Here is a 24,070-nt window from a genome sequence, read left to right on the forward strand (position 1 = left end):
AGCTTTGAGGAGAGAAGCTAATGTCTCTGGGAAAAGAAGTGAAATACATACCCAATGAGTGGGAGGGAGTCAGAAAACAGTGATGGTAGATGACAAATTAGATTCTTTGTAACATGATAAAGCAACAAATCAAACTGGTGTGATATTGGGCTGCAGCTCGAGAGGCTGGTCTAAAACAATTAATCTAATTCAGCCTCACCTACACCAGAAAATCCTGCTGACATCAGTAGGGGGAGCATGTGTGAAAAACAAGGAAGATTCTAGCCTACTGCCTTTACCTGTCTGGGCCATGTCCTGTCTCTGTCCGCCCTGAGATGGTTCTCTCTTCCCAGACTCAGCAGTTTCCCATACTCCTACTAGCCTTGGAATGTTTTCTCTAATATTTCAGCCTCTCCTCTAATAAAAGCAATGGAAGATAGACCTGCTTTTACACTGCTGCATGCATCATGTGTTAAGTACCATACCATCATGCCAAAGCCACGGTACAATCCCCTCTGCATCTCAGTCCTTTCAGGGCTATTACCAAACAAATCTGTAACAACCTCCTTCCCCAGCTTGTCTTTCAGCTGTCAAACCCTCCAGACAGCCAATGAGCAGTCCTGACATTCTTCGCTACAGCCATCATCCCATATCCCTTCAAGTAAAAAACCTATTTCACCTCTGTGCCCGATCCTGCCTCTAGAGTCATCAGATAACACCTCCCAGTGAAAAAAATCACCATAGCAGTCCTTCTAGCAGCAAGGAACTGGGATTTCTTCCTCGCCCACCCCAAATCCGATAAGCAAATGTATGACCCTTCCCTCCCTGCATATTGCCAGACCCTTCTGAATCAAAGGTCAGGAAACTGAATTCACAATGCCAGTGCAGGGAAAGAAGGGTGCACAGGATGGTTCAGGGCTGGGCCCTCTCTATGTAAAAAGAGAGAGATATCAGGGGGAGTGGGGATGTGCATGAAGAGTGAGAATCATGTTAGAAGTCTGTACCGAGGCTATAGCTGGCATTATTGGTGTGCGCGAGTGGGACATGAGTGTATAGGGAAAGGGAAGTCTCTCATAACAGAATCAGGTTATTTCATGGGGGTAGGGGTGGCAGCAGGGTCAAAGGAAATCCGTGTTCCCATACAGGAATGGAAGGTAGGAAGGGCTTTTCTACACTCTCAAGGGGAAGTGGGTTGGCTAAAAGAGGTGTGGAGAGATGGTAGCTAAGCATGGTGATACCCAGATAGTATCTGGAACAAAGGTGTTTAAATCCCTCACAACTGTACTGTAATATAGCACTGACACATTGTTTCTCTGCATGTGATTTGGCGGGGAGGGGATGACTTCTACACTCTCTCTGCCTGTGGGTTTAGTGGATCAGAGATCCTGGCTGTCTGGATCAAACTCTCCTGCTCAGCATCTTGGGCGTGGATGTTCTTCAGTTGATGTCAACAACATGACTAGGTTCAGGGGTGGCCTCTTTGGCAAAAATGCAGTCCTACTCCTCATAGTAGTTGTAGACCATGCAAGTTCTCCCTAAGGTCTTATTATTGTCCTTCACATTTCTATAACCCTACAGGAGCTTCTTTCTTTGTTGATTGGATTGTAGGCAGGGGTGGCTAAGGGGCCATGGCACATCCACTTTTCGCCACAGGCCTGCCCCCTGTCCCTCTTCTTCCCCATGAGGCCCTGCCGCCTGGCCTGGGTAAGAGCAGTCTGGGGAGCCCAAGAATAGCCCCCAGCCCAGGTCCATGCCCAGGGCAGATGGAGGGGCTGTGGCTCCCCACAGCTGCCTGGGTGGCTCTTACCGTGGCCCGGCTTCAGCTTTTCGGACTCCAAGGCCCCAGGCCAGAAGCCAGAGCCAGGTTAGGCTAAGAACTGCGTAAGCAGCTGCGGGGAGCTGCAGACCCTCCACCTGCCCTGGCCAGGGAACCTTGGGGGCGGGGACATGGGCCAGGGGCTGCTCCCGGGGGCCCCATCCCAGGCAGGTAGAAGGGCCCAGGCTCCCTGACGAGACTCCATCTTCCAGCTTTGCGAGGGGGGCGGGTGGGGGGGTTGCACACATGCTTTAAGGAAAAATCTGTTGCCCCTGGTCCCAGGAGCACCCCCTTCTCCTTAATTTGTTCAGATAGCCACTTTTAGATCTGGGCATTCTGCTTACTTGGGCCTGGACACACACCTCTCCACAGAGGGCAAGGAAGTCCAGGACCTCACCACAGGACAATACAGAAGCATAGATCATGGGTGGAGACCCACATCTCCCTTTCCTGATCAGGATTTTTCCAGGCTGCACAGCTTTATGCTGTTATTCAGACTTCCAGAATACTCTGTCATCTAAACTTTGCTTTCTCTCTGAAGACTGTGAACAACATAATTTCCAGCAGTTATATGTTACCACACAGCCCTTTATAAGCAAGCACATTTATTCTTGAGGTGAAAGCATTACAGTGAAAACATAAAACACAATAGAAGTTCTTATGCACGTGCTAAAAACTTACCTGAGGTCAATCAATCAGTCTTACGTGGTCTCAGTTAGCCAAAGTCCTCCTGACCCTTCCCAGGAAGGATTGGGGCCACCTTGGACAAGAGGTCCCAACTCTTTATTGGATCAGAAAGACAGCCCTGAGTCAGTTTAAACTCAGGATATTTATCCAAAAGTCCTTTCTTTGTCTGTCAGTCTCTGCAGAATCCAGTCTGAACCAGTACCCGAGCTTCTTCAGGTGCTGGCACTTCTCTGGAGGTGTTGCAACCTGAAAGAATTTGCCTAATCTCACACTACCATTTGCCCCACACACACACACACTTTCTCTCTCTCTTTCTCTTTAGTTCCTGGAGGAGCTGTGGGTCACCCTCCCCCATGGAATTACATAAAACCCCTGGCTCCCAATTATACATACATTTAAATCAATAAGGTCTCCCAAGAATATGGCAGGAAACAGCCATATCTGTCACAGCTTCTACCCCTACTTTGGTTGTGGGAAAATTCATCCTGAGTATCAGTGAACTTGCTTCTAAAGTGGATTTACTAATGCAGGACCAGATGCTAGATAATTAAAAACAAACTTACGTGTGGATGCAAAGCAATTTATTCCCAAGAAACCCAAGTTAACCTGCAACAAGTTTCAAGTATAGATGAGCCCCTAAATGAAACAGGAACAGGGCACTCCAGAATAAGAGTGTCCCACGTGCAGTTAATCAGGAATGACTCCAAGTGTAGACAAACCCTAAGATTCTCACTCTCCTTAAATTAGAAAAGCTCTAACTTTCTCCGCCCTCTTTACCTTGATGCAACAGGCCCCCAGATTCTTTCCTCCAAAATACACACACACAAACACGGTGTATGGAACACATGGTGCTATCTATCTGTTCCAGTTCCCCCACCCTGAGACATGGCAGCTGCGCTGAGGCAGAGTGGAGTTTGCACATGCACCCACCCGTACTGTTGAAACACACCACCTGGCTGAGAAAGCCCTGCTCCACCCTTAAAATGTCTCTGTGTCAGAGCTGAGCTAACACAGACTGCTCGTTGAGATGGCTGGTCTATTTGCCCTTCCTTTGCAGTGGAGCAGCAACCTGAGACATGAAAATCTCCCTTCTAGTAGGAGCTTTTGAGCCTACTTCACTCTCCCTTTGCTCTCCGGTCCCTCCCCCTTCTCAAACCAAGCCCAGTTCCAGGAGTTCATTAGCTCAGGGTGTGGTCTTGTGTTTACTGCTTCACATTCCATTCTCTGCTTCCAGCGCTTCTCAGACACCTAACACCACTCCAGAGTCCTGAGGAGCGTGGGGGATAGACAGACCGAAACCTTCACAGGTCACCAGGGCCAGTGGTTCTCCTACAGCAGATATGCTAGTTTTAAATGTCCCACTAAGAGCTGTGCACATCTTTTGTAATGAAACACAAAGGAAAGAAAAACTAGTCTGCTTTTGTAAGAAAATGAACCTCTGAGCCAGTCACATGTACCTTTTGTTAAGGGCTTCTAAGAGAATCAGGCTGGGCCACACTGACTCAGGGTCTGCCTTTCTACCTCTACACCCTACCATTTCCCTCCCCCAGGCCCTCATTTCCTATCCCCTGTTCTCCTACCTGCACACCCACATACTTGCCTGGTGCCATGCCTAGGGAGTGGCCTATGGCCCCTTGCCTGTCCCCATGTCAGGCTTGCCGACTGTGCTCTACCAAGCTGTCTCAAGGGAATGGGGCTGGCTGGCCTGCCACCCAATCTTCAGAAGCAACTGGACTAAGTTGCTGATCTCACTGCACCACTGCCCTGTCTCACGGCATGATGCAGTACAGACCCTGTATTGGCAATGGGGCCAGCAACTCATTACCACTACTTCCTTGATTCGCCCAGTAGAGGACAGTGCTAGCCCCTAGAGATACATAGAGGGGAGGAGAGTGACAGAAAATGGCATCAGGGAAGAGGTAGGTATCCGCAGCTTGTTGAGAAACAGAACTGGGTGGGGTTTGAAGGGAGCAACTGATGACAGGAATTTCTCTAGTCATGACCGTGTCTCCTTGACCCAATCTGTAACAGAATGTGCGGTCATCACTCGCATTTATCTCGCTAGTTTGTGTACAGCCACTCCTGCTAGAGTGGCTTCCTTTGGGTGAATGTCAGTCTTGCATTTGGAAATCAAAGCAGTTCTTCCAGAAACCGGTGTCCTCCTGGTATATGTACATAAAACACAGAACTTTCCATCGGGTCAGAAATAGAATGTACTGCCAGCTACACTGCTATTAATATTACTGACTTTTCTACACAGAGTGGACTGGAAATTTGGCACTGTCCCAAAACACACACGTGGGGGGAGGGGGGGGGTCAAAAAACTTATGAAACTGATGTTATCTGCTCCCCTAGAAAGTAAAACCCGAAAAAGGGAAGTGGAGCTATTTGCTACTGAAAATTGATTAAAAAGGAGTGGCCCTCCCTAGCAGAGAAGCACAGATCATGCCAAGGTACTCGGCTTACAGTAGCACCTCACTACTTTGCCCTAGAGGATGGCAGACTCATGGTGATGTACTGAACTTTTTAATGATCTGGTCACTCACTAATTTGAAAAAGCAACATTTACACTTTGTTCTTGTTATCTGACCAGTTCGGTTTGGTTTAAATGATGCTACACTGTAGCATTTAAAAAAAAAAAAATCATGACATCTCGGCACTATGGAACTCCACTACACCATCTGCTACTGAATCTTTGCTGAGTAGTGGGCAGTGACCATGTGTTGCACTTCCTGGAGGCACAGCAAAGACAACATAGTTCTGGAGCAGCGGGGACGAAAGGGCCTTTAAGTCACCTTTGCATCCTTCCTGGGTTGTATCAGGTGCCAATGCAGCCCTCAGCCAAGAGCTGCTGTGTTTGATACCAGTCCCTTCTTCTAGGGCCTGACTATAAGATGCTCCAGAGCAGCCCAATAATCCACATAGTGATGTATGTCATGGGAATTCCCCATCTCCTCTTTGTGCTCCTGACACGCCCCTTTGAGCTCCACTCTCCATCCACTGCATGATGTTAGCGTTTGCAAGGAGATTTACATAGGGTCACTTACTGTGGCTGCAGTCAGTTCCTGCACTGGGACAAGTCTCTCCCTGGTGGCAGCAGTGTTTTATGGCCCTTATACACTGGCACAAAGGCAAACGGGCCAGAGCAAGAACCAGAATCCCGCAGGTTAGCAAAGTGCGCAATAGCAAGGGTCTATTTTTGTAAAACATAGGTTTACCTAAAGCAAACGTGGGTTGTGAGATACAAATTCCATTAAAATGCCCCAGTAAAGTAAAACACTTTAAAGATTGGCCTTGTCTGCACTGAACCACTGTGACCCGTTACTGAGTGCAGGGGTCAATGATCACTTTAGCTGCAATGGTACTGAGCACAGTTAAGCTGCAAGTGTAGATAAGGGCAAACAACAGTCAACAACGTCTCAGGTAATGGTTAGCTGAAATAGAGCTGAATACAGATTGTCCTCTGTACTCGCAGCTTAACTGTCCTCAGTATTGGGTCAGCTGAGCAAGACACTGGGTAACAGTATTGCTGACCCCACAGGTTAAAAAATCAGGAGTCAGTCCCCAAAATATCATGAGATTTTTAAAAAAAAATTAATACAAGATTATGTTTATTTGCCCTCTTGTTTTTGAGGCTTTAAAGTTCATAAATTTCAAGCTTTTCTCTACAACCATGAGGGCTCAAAACTTTTTTTTTTTTTTAAATAAAGATGACAATCTCACGTAATCACCTGGCTCTAGGAGCTGGGGCTTTAATACAAACAGCAAATAGCATGAGACGTGTGATAAAAATCAAAAGAGTTGGCAACACTGCAAAGGAGGATTCCTTCTCTGAAAAGTATTTCTCTAAGGCTGGCTGGGGAAGGGTTGTACTAACCACTACATTCTCTTTCACCATTTTATTATTGTCTGGATAGCTCTCATCTCTAGTTTGCAGTTTTAAATTGCTTGCACCTTCCCTATACTAAAAATTAAACCATTCACTAACTCAGTTTGCAAAATCATTTAGATCTGGCCTACTGTGCTACACGTACTAGTAACCAACAGGTGGCAGACAATTTTGTGATCACAGTCAATGCTAACAACGCTCAACAATCAGATCCATCATGCACAAACTATTTGCTGAATCCTGTCAGGCCCATTTGCTTATGGTCCAATCCTGCAAAGATGCTCAGCAACCTCAACTCCCATTGCCATCAATGTGAGTAAAAGGCACTCGGCACTTCACAGGATCAGGTCTGTATATTGTTAGATTTCAATTTGACACTGGAGCCTAAGTAAACATACTAGTGTGTAAATTCTGCAAATAAATCCCTCCAGTTCTTATGCATCTCTCTGAATAGGACAGTGAATACTTTAGACTATGAAGCATGTGCAAGCTAGAAAGCAGGCATGAGCCAACAAGGTTGAAGCATTAATTTTATGTTATAGTCATTTAAACACCACTAGTTATGCTCTCCTCATCAAATTTACGTTTTAAGTGTGCTGCTATCTCTTGAGCCATTGGAAAATATGAAGCTTGATATTTTGATCCCATATGCAGTCACTTTTAAAGGAGTTGAGCTATTCACAGAATGTGCCTTCTGTCCATCAGCGCTACCAGTCATTTGCAAAGAAGAGTATCACATACACTCTGTGATGATCAAAGGAAGGAACCAGAGCCAATGAAAACACAGGAATCCTCCCTAAAGGGACATAACCTATAACGTGGGTTAACCCTAGTTGTAGGGAAGCTCCGAGTAGACAAATTTGAAGCCTGAATGGCTCCTTGAGATATTGGCTGAGTGATTAAAAAGTCCACATTACTCTTTGCCAACCTTTATAGGCACAGGCCCCAATTCTTGATTGGCTTACAGCCTCCTTACCCCATTCCAGTGGCGTAATGACCCTATAAATTAGGCAGAATCGACTCCCAGGGACTACCCTCGAGCAAGGGGGTTCACAATGGACAGCACAGAGCTAATGGAATGGCTCTTCACCACCCCTCCTCTTAGCCCCCAATGTAGGGGGCATGCTGGGGGAAGGAAGGGTGTGATCAAATGCTCTGTCCTCTGGCTGTCTTTGGCTAGCAGAGGGCTCACAGTGGGCCTTGCAGTCAGAACATAAGCTAAAGCAGCTTTGAGGCCGCTGTAATTTATGCCAGGGGCTTGGCCAAAAATATGGAAGTTCACGCAGGGTGCTTTAGACCACCTCTGTTTCCTCTACCCCATTCCTGTGCCAAATGGAGAAGCAGGGTCTATGTGCCTAAACACTCTGGTGCTCACTACTTCAGTGTGCTGGCTGGAAGTCAGGGTGTGGGGCAGTTAAAATCGCTGAACATTCATCATGACTCACATTGTAGTCTGTGGCAGATACAGTTTCCCTTGCCTGCCTTACAACATCATCTCATCACAAACAAATTTCAACACAAGATGCAGGAGATATAAAGGATTCAACAGAGCTGCAGCCAGGATGCAGGAGATATAAAGGATTAAACAGAGCTGCAGCCAGGAGTGAACAACAGCATATGCTGGGGCTTGCAAACTTTCTCTGGAGTACAGGCACCAGCAGAGTGAAATTTACCAACCTTGACTCATTTTCACTGTTAGTGCTTGGAGCAATTTGAGTAGCAATGAAACTGCAAAACCATTTCCTCCATGTGTTCAATAAGCTCCTCTGGAACATCCAGCTCCTGCAGGCCGCCGCCCCCCTCCCCCTCCCCTCACCCCTTCCCCCCCCACACACAGAGCTGCTGTCATCCCCCATTGAATTCCTCCACAAAAATCAGTGAGACTTGGCAGACTGAGCTCAGTAAAGCAGTCCAGAACATGCTAGAGGCAGCCGCAGCAGAGAACTGAGGTGGGTATGTTTCTGAGCATCTTGGAAAGAGAGGGAAACTGCCCAGGGGAAAAATGGGAGAGGGTGCAGAAAAAGGAGGAAGAAAGTGGAAAGAACCCACTATCCTATCTGGGGATTGGGAGGGCAGGGGGGAGAGAGCGAGAGAGACTGTGGCCAGGGGTGGTTCCCTCCGCACAGTAGATAAGGGGAATTGAAAAAAAGCAGAGAGGAGCTATCACAGCAACTGGGCAGGGAGGGACGGAGAAGAGACTCTCTCTTGCAGCATTAAGGGGAGAGGAGGAAGAGAAGAGACAAAAAGAGTCTCTCCCTTACAGTAGTGGAGAGGGGAGAAGATGGCCCCCACCTCCTGATAAGAAATCAGCCCATCTTTTGTAGGAGCCATGGGAAGAGAGGAGAGGACAGGAGTCCCCTCCTCACAGTTGTGACTGAGGTAGGGAGCAGAAGAAATAATGAAAGAAGCTCCTCCCAGTCCTCCCTCACAGCCTGGGCCAGTCCGAGACCAAATGGTACCCCAGGCAAGGAGCGTCTTCAGTGCCCCCGGACATTACATTTTTGAATACCTTATTTTTATTGCATTTGTAGCCCATTTCACAACTTTGATGCAAGATTTGCATGCATGATTTATCCCTGTCATATTAGATGATAAATTTGCATGCTAGGATCTGTAAATCTGTATTTATTTATGCCATATATAAGCAAATTAAAAAACTGGTTTCTTCCTAAGCTTATAGAAACTTTTAAATTTTAAGAATAACTGAAATGTACTAACATCAAGAAATTGAACTGTGCACCAACATTGGGTGGACCAGTATTAAACAGTGTTACAGTAGATGACAGCCTTAGAATGTTAACCCTAGTCCTTTAGTTCAAAAGGTCACTTTTCTTGCCTTTGCCCTCACGAAATGAAGCACAGCTTCAGAGAGATCCAAAGACTGGCCAACATCATTTTCAAGCAATCAAATAGCAAGCAATGAGAGTCTTTTGTCGGCCATCATCAATTGAAGATATGTTTTAATAAGCCTGAGCTTCGAAAAGCTCACCACTCGTGACTGTGATGGGCAGCATGAGCAGAATCCTCAAAGATCTCCACATATTAGGAAAAGTGTCCTTCAGTTCTGCATCCTGAATGAATTGGATAACTTGGAGTGGAGAGTGCTTCCCATGTTGCAAAATGTGACGGATGTTGTCCAATTCAACATAGAGGTCTTTATCATTGACATCTGAACATTCCCCATGTGTCAGAGTCCAGTGAAGGTCCATACAATTGTTTGAGAGTATTTTCCTATCTGCTGACAGCTTACTAAGGTCATACAACCCCTTCCCCTCCCCCGTCTTTTTGTGGTGCTTCATTTGTCCAAACCTTCCTTCGATGGATACTTGAGCAGTGTCAACAAGCGCTGAGCTTCCCATCACCTCATCTTTGCCCTCATAACAAACTATCCCTTCTTCTAATGAATACAAGTTCCCTTGAAGACAGGGTCAACTGTGAAGTCTTACGCCATTTCTTTAGCAGCAGTGATGGCATCTTCAAATCTGTTGTCTCTGTAGATCACAATGAAATCAAGGCAGCTTCTCATCAAACTAGTAATGGTTGTGATGTGCATTGACTGAGTTTGTAATGCCTTGATTACAATGTTTACTTGGAACAGGATATCGTGCCAAATCACAATTGAGACCAGATATTTGAAGTCAATGATCTGGTTTGCTAGGCTTTGTGCCTCATGTCGGATTCTGGCCTCAGCTTTACTTGACTACGCCAGTTCCACCAGGGCATCGTTAACTTCAGTCACTTGGTACCTCACTGGCCTTACGCTGTCAACGCAGCTCTCCCAGTGAGCGTCACTTAGCAGCTTCATGGTCAGATTTGTAACATTGTCCCTGAGGATAATGGATGCTGAAAATGGGAGGTATATAGCCTTTGCAGTACTCCAAAGATGACACTACATCTGGCACAACCAGGTTGAGGGAATGGCAGCCACAAGACACAAAGAAAGATCTTGGATTCAGCGCAGGGATCCTTGCCTGCACACCACTGTTTCTTCCTTTCATGTCAGTGCCATTGTCATAGCCTTGACCGCAGCAGTCCTAAAGCTTCATTTTATTCTCATTCAAAACATTCATAAACAGTTCTGTTAGGCCTTTTCCAGTAAAGTCATCCACAGACCAGAAACAGATGAAGTGGTCTTTTACTTGGTTACAGCCATTCTTGTCGTCAACAAATCTTACTGTAGATGGCATCTTTTCACTGTGACTAATGTCAGGAGTGCTGTCCCTTATTATGGTGTAGTACTTCGCTTTGCCAAGCCACATTATTACGTTATCAAGCACCTTCCTTGCCATAAGGTCAGTCAATTCATTTTGAATTGTTTTGCTGCAGGAATGGTCCATAGCTTCTGTACAAAGTACTTGACATAGGTACTCATGCATGACATCATTGTATTTCTCAAGGAGCTCTACCAAACTGAGGAAATTACCATTATGTTCAGTGAACAACTTATCCAACGAGCCCTAGAAAGCCAAATTATTCTTTACAAGGAAGAGGGTAATTGAGATCAGATGCTTGAGCATGTTCCTCCAGTGCTGGGTTTCTACATTAATAATGCACTGGTTTTCTGTATCTATGCATTTATTCAGGTTGAGCCTGGACTCGACTTCCATCCATTTGGAGTAGGCCGTAAAATGGCCGGGTGACTTTTCATGTTGTTTCAGAGCATCAGCTAAATTATGCCAGTAATTATGCCCGGAGAGCGCAAGCAACGATTTATCATTCTCGTCAAATATTTTGCAACAAAACCAGAATACTTTGTCAGTTGATTTCAAATAAACTAACCAATGTTGATTCACTTTCTCACCATTCTCGAACACTCTTTCGCAGTGCGACTTTGAGAAGTGTCGCTTCTGCTCATTTACTGGAAATATCATATCCTTGGTTTTGCCTGGCCCATTAAAAATTGTACAATAATATCGGCAGAGTTTAGGATTGCTGGCCATAAAGCAGAATCTGATGTATCGATTTGTGGTGTGCAATTTTTCTCATTGCTGTTTCTGTCATCATGTGAGGCTGATTCTTCTTTATCATTACTCTCCTTTTCATATGGAGTCATTTTCATGTGAGACACATTCTTCTTCATCACTTTTCTTTATGCCACTAGGAAACCTGGATTATTCTCCATCACTTTCCTCACATTTCCATTCCTTACCTTAGTAATAGGACTTCCATTGTTTATGCTTCGCTCCTCAATTTCTTTTGCACTGGGGACAATTGCTACTGCCTAAAGCCCGGTATATATTGTTAGGTTTCAGATATTTTCCCATCCAATTTTCCCCTTGCTGCAAACTAGATTGCAACTGAACTCTTCACTTCCTATATTGAGCTCCTGAAGGCTTCTTCAGGGGCATCTTTTATTTTCTACAGGGGAAAACAGACAGTATTAGGGAAAGCAAAAGTCTATTTTCACAGTCTTAGAAAACCATCAAACATTACATGTTAAGCTTGGCAAAAGAAGTAACAGTATTTCTTTTATATTGTTGTGTAGATAGGAGTTTGATAGATATCTCTGGCATCTCACTAAATATGTCCGTTATTAGTCACCATTTACATTCTTCAAGTCTTAAAACATAAGTATACTTTCACAATTACACAATAAAACAAGGTTCACAATGTCGCAGCTGGGCACTCACTTCACTTCATTCTTATACTCACTGATTGACTGGAGATGCCCCGCCCCTTATGTATCCATGAGGGCCTGGCTGACAACTTTCTAGGAAGTTCAAGGAAAATGTAGTTCTCAGAAAGTCTGGAAGGTTCCATGAGATTCTACAAAGGTCCAGAACATTCTAGCTGGTACATGAAAAATGAATCCACATATGGAATACCTGAAACATTTTACTTCAAACATTGTATTTTCCCTTTTGTTGCAAACAACAAAAACAGCACCCTGAGCCCAGTGTCCCCCAAGCCCAGCACCCCAGGCAGTTGCTTGGGTTGCCGTCCCCTAAATCTGGCCCTGCATCACAGCAGATAGGGAGGAGACAGAGGGAGGACAGTGTATGGGCAAAGCTCCCCCTCATTCCCAGTAATTGGGGCAGAGAGTTCTAAAGGCACCTATGAGCCTAAGGCTGAGCCAAAAGAACTAAAGATCCAGGGGCATTGTGCTGGGAGCCAGTAGGGAGTGCTCTGGGCTTCTCCACATGGTGCTGTGCATCTTTTGCCTCTGCTGCCGAGTAACAGGCTTAGTCCTCGGGCTAGTAGGTGTCTGCTAATTAAGCACCAAGAACAGCAAATTCAGACCTGAACCTGAGCATGCCATGACCATGTTAGAGCTGAATATGATCATAAGCCATCTGATTTAAGCATCAAGAAACTTACTCATATATTGTAGGCCCTTTAGAATGATTCTCCAATGCCAGAGATATAGCATCCACATTTTGCACCTGGCATTATTAGTAGCAGTAGTACAGTAGTGTACAACTGAGATCAGGGCCCCAGTTGCGTGAGGTGCTGAACTAACAGTAGTCACAGGCAGTCCCTGCCCTGAGAAGCTTACAGCCTCATTAGATGAGACAAACCAAGTGTGGAAAAATTATTCCCATTTTACAGCTGGGGAACTGAGGCAGAAAAATCACCTCACATCACCAGATCACACAATCAGTCTGTGCCAGAGTCTGAATTTGAGCTGAGATCTCCTGAGTCCCAGTCAGTGCTTAACAACCAGACAAGCCTTCCTCTAACATTCCTCACAAAAACCCTCCACTGATAACACTCAGGAAGGAATGGTCATGCAGCTCCTTATGGTGCTCCAGAATCCAGCAGTAAGCAATCAAAGTGACAAATGAAAAAAGGCAACCAAAATGAATGAACAAAGGAAAGTTGTGAAACAAACAACAGCATATGGATGGCAATGCATTGGAAAGATGTCTTTGCGTAATCACAGAGTGCTATAACCACAGAGATGATGCCTCATTCATGCGGTTTTAAAAGCATACAGTTATTCTATTTTCATGGGCGGCGGCTATCATAGGCAGGGGGAGGCATGTTTCCGCAAACAGCCTAGCATGGCCCCACCCACGCTCCGCCCCCAAGCCAGGCTCCTCCTGCAGTTCCCAACACTCTGCCCTAGGCTCGCTGGGGCTGCCTGGCCTGCCTCCCACAGGGACTCGGGGTGGCTGGTGCTGGGGCCATGCTGCCTGCCAGGCGCTCAGACTACACCGCCTGGCACACCGGGGCTGGGGGCGCTGCGGCTTTTGGAGCTATATAACTCCTTAGCATATTTGGCTATACCACAGTGATCATACTGTTAACCCAGTTGTTCAGTGAGGGTACTTCCTCAGTAATCTCCTATTTAACCAACCACTCACGTTCCTCTGCTATTTTATTTCTCAGGGCTAATAAGATTTTACATGGTAGCTGCATTTTGGTGGCTCACTGTGGTGAACATTGCTGGGATGTGTTACAGCAGGGTTTTACCCCCCTTTGTTTTGCGGACCCCTAGGTGTCTGCAGACTATGTCTACAGATTTCCAGAGGCGTTTGGACGTCCATTCAAATTTTTGTAGGGATCTGCAAATGAAAAAAGGTTGAAAACCACTGTGTTATAGTGTACAGGCTTATACCATTCCAGCCTACTAAATGTCTCATTGGTTTTCCTCTGCAACCTCTTCTGTATACAAGTTACCTACCTGTTTGAATAACTACTATTGAAACCAAGATTTTCGAAAATGGGTGCCTGAAGTTAGGCTCCTAAATCCACAGTGAGGCACCTAAATAAGTGGCTTTCAAATGCAATTTAGTATTGCCAACCCCACGTGTTCAAAAATCATGAGCCAGCCCCCCCAAAAGCATGAGATTATCTTAAATTTATGAGATTTTAAAAAATGATAAACTGGAGGCTGTTTTTCTTTGCTTTCTGGTTTGAACCTTTTAGATTACACTCAGATCCCATATTCAAGCATTTCTGTGCAACCATGAGGGTTAGAAATTTTTAATGAAAGCTGAGATTCTCACATAATCACTCAGCTGCAGGAGCTGTGGCTTTAAGACCACCACCAAATATTGTGATGCTTGTGAGAAAAATCCCAAGCTGTGGCAACACTGCAATTGTTCAATCAGGCCATACTCATTTAGGTGCCTAGGAATGGATTTAGGAACTTAACTTTAGGCAGTCCATACCATTATTACTACCTCAGTAACATTTCCCCTTGCAATATGCAGGCCTGAAAATTTATGCTTTGCCACAGTGTTGTTTCCCTCAGCATAAGAAGCTTAGCTTTTGATTTTAGCACAGAATTGTGTATCCATGAGGGCCTGGCTGACAACTTTCTAGGAAGTTCAAGGAAAATGTAGTTCTCAGAAAGTCTGGAAGGTTCCATGAGATTCTACAAAGGTCCAGAACATTCTAGCTGGTACATGAAAAATGAATCCACATATGGAATACCTGAAACATTTTACTTCAAACATTGTATTTTCCCTTTTGTTGCAAAACTAATCTTTTTGCAAACTAATCTTTTTGCATGGACTTGCTGCAATAGTTCTGTAGTCAGTTCCTGCTTCTATTTTGAATGTGCTTTTTTGTTCATTCATTTCCACTGTCACAGATCAATCTATTGTAGAACTTCGCTGTTTAAATTAATGGATCAAGGGACGTCAGAGAACTCTCTCCCCACCTCCTCCCCGATTGTAGTCTTATGAATATATTTTGCGTTTGTATTGCTTTGCTAGTTGTGCTGGGCAAGACATGCTTCTGTCAAATGCCTGCTTGCACTGCATGCATGCCCACCACTCCTTGCACTGGACACTCGTTTCCATTTTGCTCTGACTGCCACAAACAAATCTTGACTCTGTTGCTTGTTGTTTACCTTTGGTGCTTATCTTCATGCCTTGACCTTATTTTGTTGTGTACAGAGCAGCACCATAGAGATGCATGATATTTTGCAGGGAGACAGACAGATGACAGCTCCTTTTCACTAGCTCTGAAAACATCCAGCAGACAACTCGGCTGTCACGTTATTCTCCCACATAATCACAGTCTAAGGCTGCCTTTTAGGGTCCTGACCCACTCTTGTGACTGGGTACTGCACACGTCATGCTGATGAAATTGGCTTGTCTGGCCTTGTTGTTCCTAGATAAGCCAACTTCATGGCCCCAGTGTGTATCCAGATTTCTTGTCCTCATTCCCTGCAGCTGTGGAGGATTAGAGAAGTGGAAACAAGTAACATTGTTTGCTGTGCAGAGAGGAGAGGAGAAGGTGAATCAGAGGGGGATCTCTGAGAATGTGTAAACTTCCTAAGGGAAATCCTCTAGGCACAGGGAGGATCCTTTAAGCTGACTGATGTCAAGGTGCCTTGAGAGGACCCAATGGCAAGGATCCTGAGTGCAGTGTTGACCCAGACTTCCACAGAGAGCACCTAGCATTTCTAGCTTTCTCTTCAGCTCATCACACTGGTACTGGATGGCTTCACAGGTGAAATGGCATCTGCCTGTGCCGTGAGGAAGCCCTCTGAGGCTCACTAGGAGGGTAGGATACCTGTCCTCTGAACCATTCCTTTCCCCAGAGCCTCCTTTCCCTGAATTGTATCATGATGTACAGCCCCAGTTTGGTTCTGTCCTGTACTGCGGCCTCCACACATTGCTGTCCCCCAAGTCCAAACCCCTGGTATGTATGTTCCTAACAGATTTCACCTCCTCCCCCTGGCCTCTCCTAGCCTGCATCTGAATCCTGACACTCCCTCCTTCATCAAATGGTTTCTGAAGGAAAATGGAAAGTTATCTATCTGAAAACTTTCCACCACATTTTCCCCCTACAATTTTTTAACAGCTCTCAAGACTGAAATACTTACTGTAAGCATGGATATGTCTAACATGGAATGTGCACAGAGGAGGTGGGGACACATGGTGGCAGTGGACGGGGCAGAGTTATTATTACTAGTTATTTATATACCACTAGCGCGCACAGGATCAAAACTCCATTGTGCTAGGCATCATGCAAACACAGAGCGAGAGACTGCCCCTGCCCCAAAGAGCTTACAATATAGTTTCAGACACAAAGCAACAAGTGAATAAAAACAAACAATGCAAGGCAATATCTATATATACACATTGTGTTTGAATGTTACTATACATTATATATATAATACACACACATTACTTGGTGTTTTCTTGTTTTTCAAATTATTTCGATACTTGCCTTTTTATTTAAAGTAAAGTCCCCTTTACAGTACATATCTAAACATCTTAATTTTATATTAACAAAACAGATTTGATTTGATTATTGATGGAAGATGTAACAGTAGCTATTGGAGTCAGGAACACCCTGCCACCTTGTGGCAGCCATGAACAATGGCAACATCCAACATGACAGGTTTCAGAGGAGCAGCTGTGTTAATCTGTATTCGCAAAAAGAAAAGGAGTACTTGTGGCACCTTAGAGACTAACCAATTTATTTGAGCATGAGCTTTCGTGAGCTACAGCTCACTTCATCGGATGCAACATCCAACATGCTGTACAGCTGCCTGGAACCTAGACTAAGCTCTTGTATCCTGGGTCATCTTGTAAAGTTTGTGTTATTACCTCAGCACTTTTGAGACTTAGATTATCACCCGCCCGGGCAGGAACCAGCTCTGAGCAGAACCCTCAGGAGGCCTGGGCAGAACACTTCCTTCTTTGACCTGGACCAGATCCCATACGCAGAGGCGGCAGGTTTGTATAATTTTTGGTTGTGCCCAGAATGGGTCCAAGTCCAGCCCCACCACACGTGCCTTGTAAACTGATATATATATATATTTAAATAATGTAAAAATGTGAGGGCTCTGGGGTGGGGCTGGTGATGAGGGGTTTGGGGTGCGGGAGGGGCTCAGGCAGAGGGTTGGGGTGCGGTGGTGAGGGCTGTGGGGTGGGGCCGAGGATGAGGGGTTCACAGTGTAGGAAGGGAATCAGGGCTGGGGGAGAGGGTTTGGGTGCGGGGGGTGAGGGCTTTGGCTGGGGGTGCAGGCTTTGGGGTGGGGCAGGACGGAGATAGGGATGAGGAGCTTGGGGTGGAGGCAGGCTGCCCCTGGGGCTGGGCCAGAGAGGAGGACTCCCCCCAGCCCTCTCCCCACTGGCAGCACACTCACCTCGCACAACTGTCACTGCATGGGCTCCTAGGCTCCCACTCACGTCCAGGAAGCCCCCCCGCCATGGTGGGTGCCGGGGTGGGAGCTGCCCTCATGTGTGTGCCTCCTCCCCTGCTGCTGCCCCTCACTGTAGCCTCACTGGGGGCAGAGGGTGGGGCTGCCCCTTGCCCAGCGTGGCACACGAGCAGTGACTGCAGGTGGTGGGGGGGGGGCTCAGTGCTGGTGGAGGGTCCTGCCAGTAAAGGGAAGGGTCTGAGGCGGAAGGGCAGGGGCAGGGTCAGCCTGCCCTGGCACTAGGGGATGGGGGGCACTAGGACCCTGAGGCGGCAGTTGATGCCGGGAGCAGAGTTGCAGGTGGCAGCTGCCTGCTTGAGACATGGATGCTCTGGGGAATGGGGGGGGGGGGGGAGCACACGGGGGCAGCAAGTGGGGCCGGGGGAGAGACCCGGTCCTGAACATTGGTGGAGCTGGAACACCAGGTCCTGAATATTGCTGGAGCCCTAGCACCACGGGCCCATATAACTTGCCACCCCTGCCCATACTCCTTTTGGCGGCCAGGCTGCTAATCTCGCCTTCCATGATACATTCAAATCCAGACAAAACTTCCTGGAACTGGGCTGTTGCCCTTCTTCCTGTGAAATCATTCAGCTGCAATTCCCTAACCCTTGAGAGGCCTCCTCTCCTGACCTGATCCAGCTCTGGAAACATCCTGGCTGAGGCTGACCAAATCCAATTTAGACGCAACCACAAAGGCATGGTTACCGACTCTCCTTCCCTAATCTGATCCAGTTCTGAGGCACCCTCAGTAACTAAGTAGCAGATGCTTCCACCCATCCTCCACATCCAGTTCAAAATATACCCTCCATTGTCTGTGTCCTCTGTTTGACACAGTCAGGTTCCCATTCACCCTTTAGTGACCAGGTCACCAAATACTTCTCCCTGGCTGAATCCATCTGGGATACATCATCAGGGAGATAGTTTATAGCCACCTCCTCTGGCTCAATCCAGCTCCATCGTGCCCTCTGAAGACCAGGTTGCTGATGTCTCTTCACCGGTTCCATCCATATGCCATACACTTTCCACTGATGACCTCTACACACCTTCTTACCCAGGCCTCTTCCAGCTCCAAAACACCCTCTAAGAACCAAGTCACAGAAACCTGCTTTCTCTCCTGATCCAGTTCAAAACCTTGTCCAGCTCCAGAGCCAACACCTTCCTCCCCTGACCCTAGGCAGCTCTGATGCACTGTCTAGAGCAGGGGTCACAGACCCTGCTCTTCTCTGCGCCTATTCAACTCTAATACATCCTCCAGTGTTATGGTCACACACCCTCCTCCCATGTTCTGGCTGAGCTCAGAACCATCCTTCAGCACTGGTGTCACAGGCGCTGCTGCCCCAACCCGATCCAGCTTCTGTCTCCCCTCTAGTAATTCCCCTATAGTTGTATTTGCATAAAAATATTTAAAACTTAACAGGTGAATTAGGTGGGGAGGGAGAAGTGTTTTTATTGAAGACTAATTCAGGGGGTCCTCAAGGGGATCGCAAGGTGGTTACATGGGGATCGCAAGCTGTCAATTCCATGGGGCTGACAGCTGCCAAGCCCTCATTAAATTAAATTACCCCCCCCCATTTTTATTTTATAAGGGGCAGGGGGTGTCACACTCAGAGGCTTGCTGTGTGAAAGGGGTCACCAATACAAAAAGTTTGAAAACCACTGGACCAATTCAACTACACGAGCAGGAGAGCCAGAAGCTCCTGTGAGCTGAAAAGACCAGTTCAGACAGGTTATCACAGATTTGCACCCACACAACTCAATCTGTAAAACAAGTTAAGAGCCCTACATCCACAGAACAGAACACTGTTACCTCGCAACTTTGGCATGATGAGTGTCAGATACAGCACAACCAGGTCACAACCCCTCCTTACATGATCCAGCTTCAATGCACCCCTGGTGGATTAAACAACATCCTCCTCAGCCTGAATACACAGACCAGAATCCCATTTTTCAGGTCCTGCTAATACCCCCACTCCCCATCCCCAGCACAGAAACTGAGGGACAAACTGACTTGGACACACATTTGTGCCCCAACTGCATATTCTGGGCCCACCCCCCAGCATCACTTGAGGCCGCAGCATAAGCCTTCATGAAATTTAGGGAATGGTAATGGACAATGTATTGGACAACGGACAACAGATAGGAGTTTGCAATGCAATATTCCAGCAAAAATGGCCTGTGTAATTCTGATAACAGATAGCTCTTTAACCTAGCAGGAAAAGGCATAACAAGATCCGATGGCTGGACACTGAAGCTGAAGCTTAACAAATTCAGCCAAGAAATTTGTAACAGTGAGGGTAATTAACCTTTGGAACAATTTATCTGTGGATGTGGTAGATTTTCCATCACTTTAAGTCTTTAAATTGAGACTGGATGTATTTCTAACAGAAAGTTCAAACAGAAGTTAGGGTTTGCTATCTAAATTATTAGATGAGGTTCTTTAGCCTGTGATATACAGGAGGTCACACTTGATCCATTCTGGCCTCAGAATCTATTAATTTTGGGCTGCATAAGCAGAGGCTTCACATCCTGGTGTAGGGAGGCAATGCTCCCTCACTACATAGCTCAGACATGGGCATAAGTACATCTGTATCACTGAATTCATTTCTGGGTACCTCATTAGCCGAAAGAAAATAGGGAGTTCAGAGAAGAGCTACAACAATGAAAGTGCCCAGGGAGGCTGGAGGGATTGACTTCTGAGAAGACACTATTACATTATCTAAACATGTTTAATTTAACTAAACAGTCACTAGGTGGTGGGCATGATAACATGGAATTGGGAGAATAACTCAAAACAATTTATTTGCTTCATTTTGCTAATTTTTGCTAGTTGTCAACAGGCCACGGTCTTTTTCAGATTTGTTCACCATACAAAGTTTGAGCCATTTTGATTAGATACATAAGTCACCACGTAAATTTTGGTTCCCTGATGGGATGTCTGGTGTGAATACTCACAAGTCTAAATTCAAAAATCACTTTCCATAAATATTTTACAATCTTTCTTAAACCGTGCCTTGCTAGGATAACCATGCAAAAGTGAACACAAAAGAGGCATGAACACAAATGGAGAACGTTCATTTTAATTTTTTTCAGATTAATATTTGTAAAAAACTTTTTGCCACGTGCATGCACCGCTAGATAACAATCTAGAAGTCTTTGAAAAGAGTGAACCCGAAGGACAGAGAGGACTTATTAGGGCAGTGCAAGAAACTATGACTCAGAATAGTGGGATGAAATTAGGAAAGGCCTGAATATCAGGAATAACTTTCTGTCATTGAGATTGATTAGGCTGTGAAATAGCTTCCCAAAGAAAGTTCAGAAGCTCCATTGCTTGGGGCAGTTAACACATGACTGGACTGTTTTTGAACTACTAACATGAAATATAGGGGACAATCCCATGTTAGCAGAGTGATGGACTGGATCTGGACAAGCCTCTGAACTAGCAGGGCTTGTCCATCCATAAGGATGAGGAGTATTTTTCTCCTGAAATGCAGCTTCAACTTCATGGACTGGGTCATGTGTGTCTCTTCCCTGAGACCTTACTCAGTTCCAATACACTGAATGGAGTATAGATCATACATATACTTTTCCCCTGAATCAGTCCAGCTCACGTTCACCCTCCAGGAATGGGATCGGAGATCCTCCCCTCGTCCACTCCATCTCCAATAGATTATCCAATTAACAAGTCACCAGCTCCGTCTCTTCTGACGCTCTCCAGCTCCAAAACATGGTTAAGGACCATATCACAGAAACCTCTTCTCTGGCGCAATCCAGGTCTGCAATATCCTAAGGAACTGGCATACAGCCGCCTCCTCCCCTGACTATATCCACCTCCAATATAACCTCTGGAACAGTCACAAATGCCTCCTCCTCACAACCAGTACTTCTCAACAAATCTCTCCTTCCCACTCCCAATCCAGTATTCTCTATGGGGCCCACAGTAGCCTCCTTCCCAGCTCTGATCCAGCTCCCATATAACCTCTGGGTCTGTGACAGAAGCGCAACAGGAAGTGAGAGTGTTATGGGGAAGAGTTGCAGTGGGGGAGGTTTAGATTGGATATTAGGAAAAACTTTTTCACTAGGAGGGCGGTGAAACACTGGAATGCGTTACCTAGGGAGGTGGTAGAATCTCCTTCCTTAGAGGTTTTTAAGGTCAGGCTTGACAAAGCCCTGGCTGGGATGATTTAACTGGGAATTGGTCCTGCTTCGAGCAGGGGGTTGGACTAGATGACCTTCAGGGGTCCCTTCCAACCCTGATATTCTATGATTCTAAGAGCAGACAGTGCAGTGAGAAATACAGATGTTAAGGCTTTTAGGTAGGTGGTTGTGACCCCCACTGTCTTTACTTGTCAGATTAAGTTTGCTGGGGGAGGCACTGGAGGCAGAGATTGGGAGAGCAAGAGGAGAAGTGTCATATTCAGGTACCCTGCACCCCACTCTCCTGACTTCCAGCAAACTCCTTCCCTTCTCCTATATGTCGTAAAAGTCATAAGACTCAGCAAATAAACTGAGGAAGAAAAAGTGTCTAGAGTTCAGACAGTCCAGAGCCCCCAGTCACTGTCCTCAATGACTTCCTCTGGACGAGAGTTAGCAGACACCATGGTGACCCACCTCTGAGGGCAGAGTGGGGGCTCTATTAAACTCTGCTGTGAACTGAAACCAGGACTAAACCTAGACCTCAGGCCCTAATTATTGTCGGGGGAGGTTAGGAGATTTACCCCCTGGGCATTAAACCCAGGCTTTCTGCTTCCTGTACTTAGGAGCGCTCTAACCACAGCAGGTTGAACAGAACTCCTGATTACTTTGCTCACAGGGCTCCACCCACTGGGATTTGAACCAGGCCCCTTTGTTACTGTCCCTAGGGATGCAGATCTGCTAATCACTGAACCCAGAACTCCCAGGGTGCCCTCTCCTGAGAGGTCTGTTTCCAGTGAAGACTGAATCCAGACTCTGTGGATACTGTCCCCAGGGAGATATCCATGTTAAGAATTAAACTCAGCCCCCGATGGCTATGCTTGAGGGAGGGAAATATGCCTAGAACCAGGCCCCTGTTTATTATCCCTCAGGAGGGAATACTCCTTGGAGATTTCACTCTGTATCCTAAAATGCTGGGCTGATCTCCTCTCTTTCCTGGCTGCTTTGGTGAAGTTAACTGTCAGACACCATTACATTCTTGATTAACTCCTCTGACACGGCTCAGCTGGAATTCCTATACAAGGCCTCATGTCTCTCCCTCCCCAATTCCCCCAGGAATGTGGCAATAAAGCAAAGTTTTCCCTCCCATAGTACTGCTAAGAGAAACAGAATCCAGTTCTCTTACCTGCTGGGTGTCACATCCTTGATTTTTGGGCCAGTGCTTTGCTTTGAGCCCAGTTCCGGTAGCTGCTCCTGCTGTCTGTCGCTCCTGCAATTGGAATCAGGTTTAAGTTTTTCTGTCTTCCCTGAGGCTTGAGGTATTTCATTTGTGTCTAACTTTTCAGGTGAGTAGGGCACACCTACTCTAGCTGGGAGAGACAGGAAGCAAGGAAAGCTACCGGCTGATTGGTCTTCTCTGCAGTGCAGAGTCTAGTAAGGAAATACAGAACTCACAATCACAGACCAAGTTAAGAGAGGAGAGAGAGAAAGCTGAGCACAAAGAAAAGTGAAAGAATAATACAGGTAGACAAGAGGGGATGAAAGGAGAGACAGGAAGGAAGGTTACAGCCTTAGATTATTTACCCATTAAGAAGTCACCACGCTTTTAAAAACTAAAAAATCTGAGTCTGGGATTTTTCCGGTGGCAAAGCTAGTGCTTGGGCCAGTAGTGTTTAGAAACGTAAAGTTGAATCACAACTGGTTTGCTTTTTTATTTCACCTTAAAAACCTAAGCAAATCCAGTATTGCCAGCCTCAACCATTCAACAATGAGGTCCTAAGAAATAATGGCTTAAAAATCATGAGGGTTTTTTATTTTTAAATAAGAAATGTGGTGTGGCGGGGGGGAGAGAGGTGTTATTTGTGCTTTCTGGCTTCTGAGCCTTAAGGGCCCACTTGATATTCTCATGCCAAGCCTCAAGTCCCAACAGCTGGACCTCAAGAGAAAATACCAAATCTTGTGTGAGTTGGCAACACTGCAGATGACAGAAATAAAAGGAACAAGCACCAGGGCTCCACTTCTGCAGCAGGAGACAGTGGGGAATTTAACGACTACCACTGGGATTTTCAACGAAGTCTAAGGGTGTTAGGCACCCAAAGCCCATAGAAATTCAGTGGGGTTTGGAACTCTTAACTGTCTTCCGCTCCTTTGAAACTCCCAGCCCACAACAAGCACACATACACAGACGCACGCATAACATGAGTCAGTTAAATATCCTGAGGAATCATCTCATGAATCCTTCCCCATATCCCTGTGCATAGGGGTAGGATGAGGGTGGACAGGAATCAGATACATGTGGAGGGAATGCGGAGGCTATCCCTCTCTGCCAGACAGGTTGCAGCTAGAGCTGGGTGAAATATTTTGACCAAAACGTTTTTCAGCAAAATATGCAGATTCAGCCCCACTGAAACTTTAAATGAGTTAGTGTTGACTTTTTCAAATTGTTTCAGTAAAA

General features: G+C 46.1%; 1 protein-coding gene across 1 annotated transcript in view; it reads right to left on the reverse strand.

Moving 5' to 3' along the window:
- Positions 1-22,948, reverse strand: part of LOC125623890 (uncharacterized) — a 49,359-nt gene extending 26,411 nt beyond the window's left edge. The window contains exon 1 of the mRNA XM_048823949.2: positions 22,802-22,948. The gene's annotated coding sequence lies outside the window, so the exon portion shown is untranslated. The remainder of the gene's footprint in view (positions 1-22,801) is intronic.
- Between the last annotated feature and the right edge of the window lie 1,122 nt (positions 22,949-24,070).

Source organism: Caretta caretta, chromosome 1, assembly GCF_965140235.1.
Source record: "Caretta caretta isolate rCarCar2 chromosome 1, rCarCar1.hap1, whole genome shotgun sequence".
Lineage (NCBI taxonomy): Eukaryota > Metazoa > Chordata > Testudines > Cheloniidae > Caretta > Caretta caretta.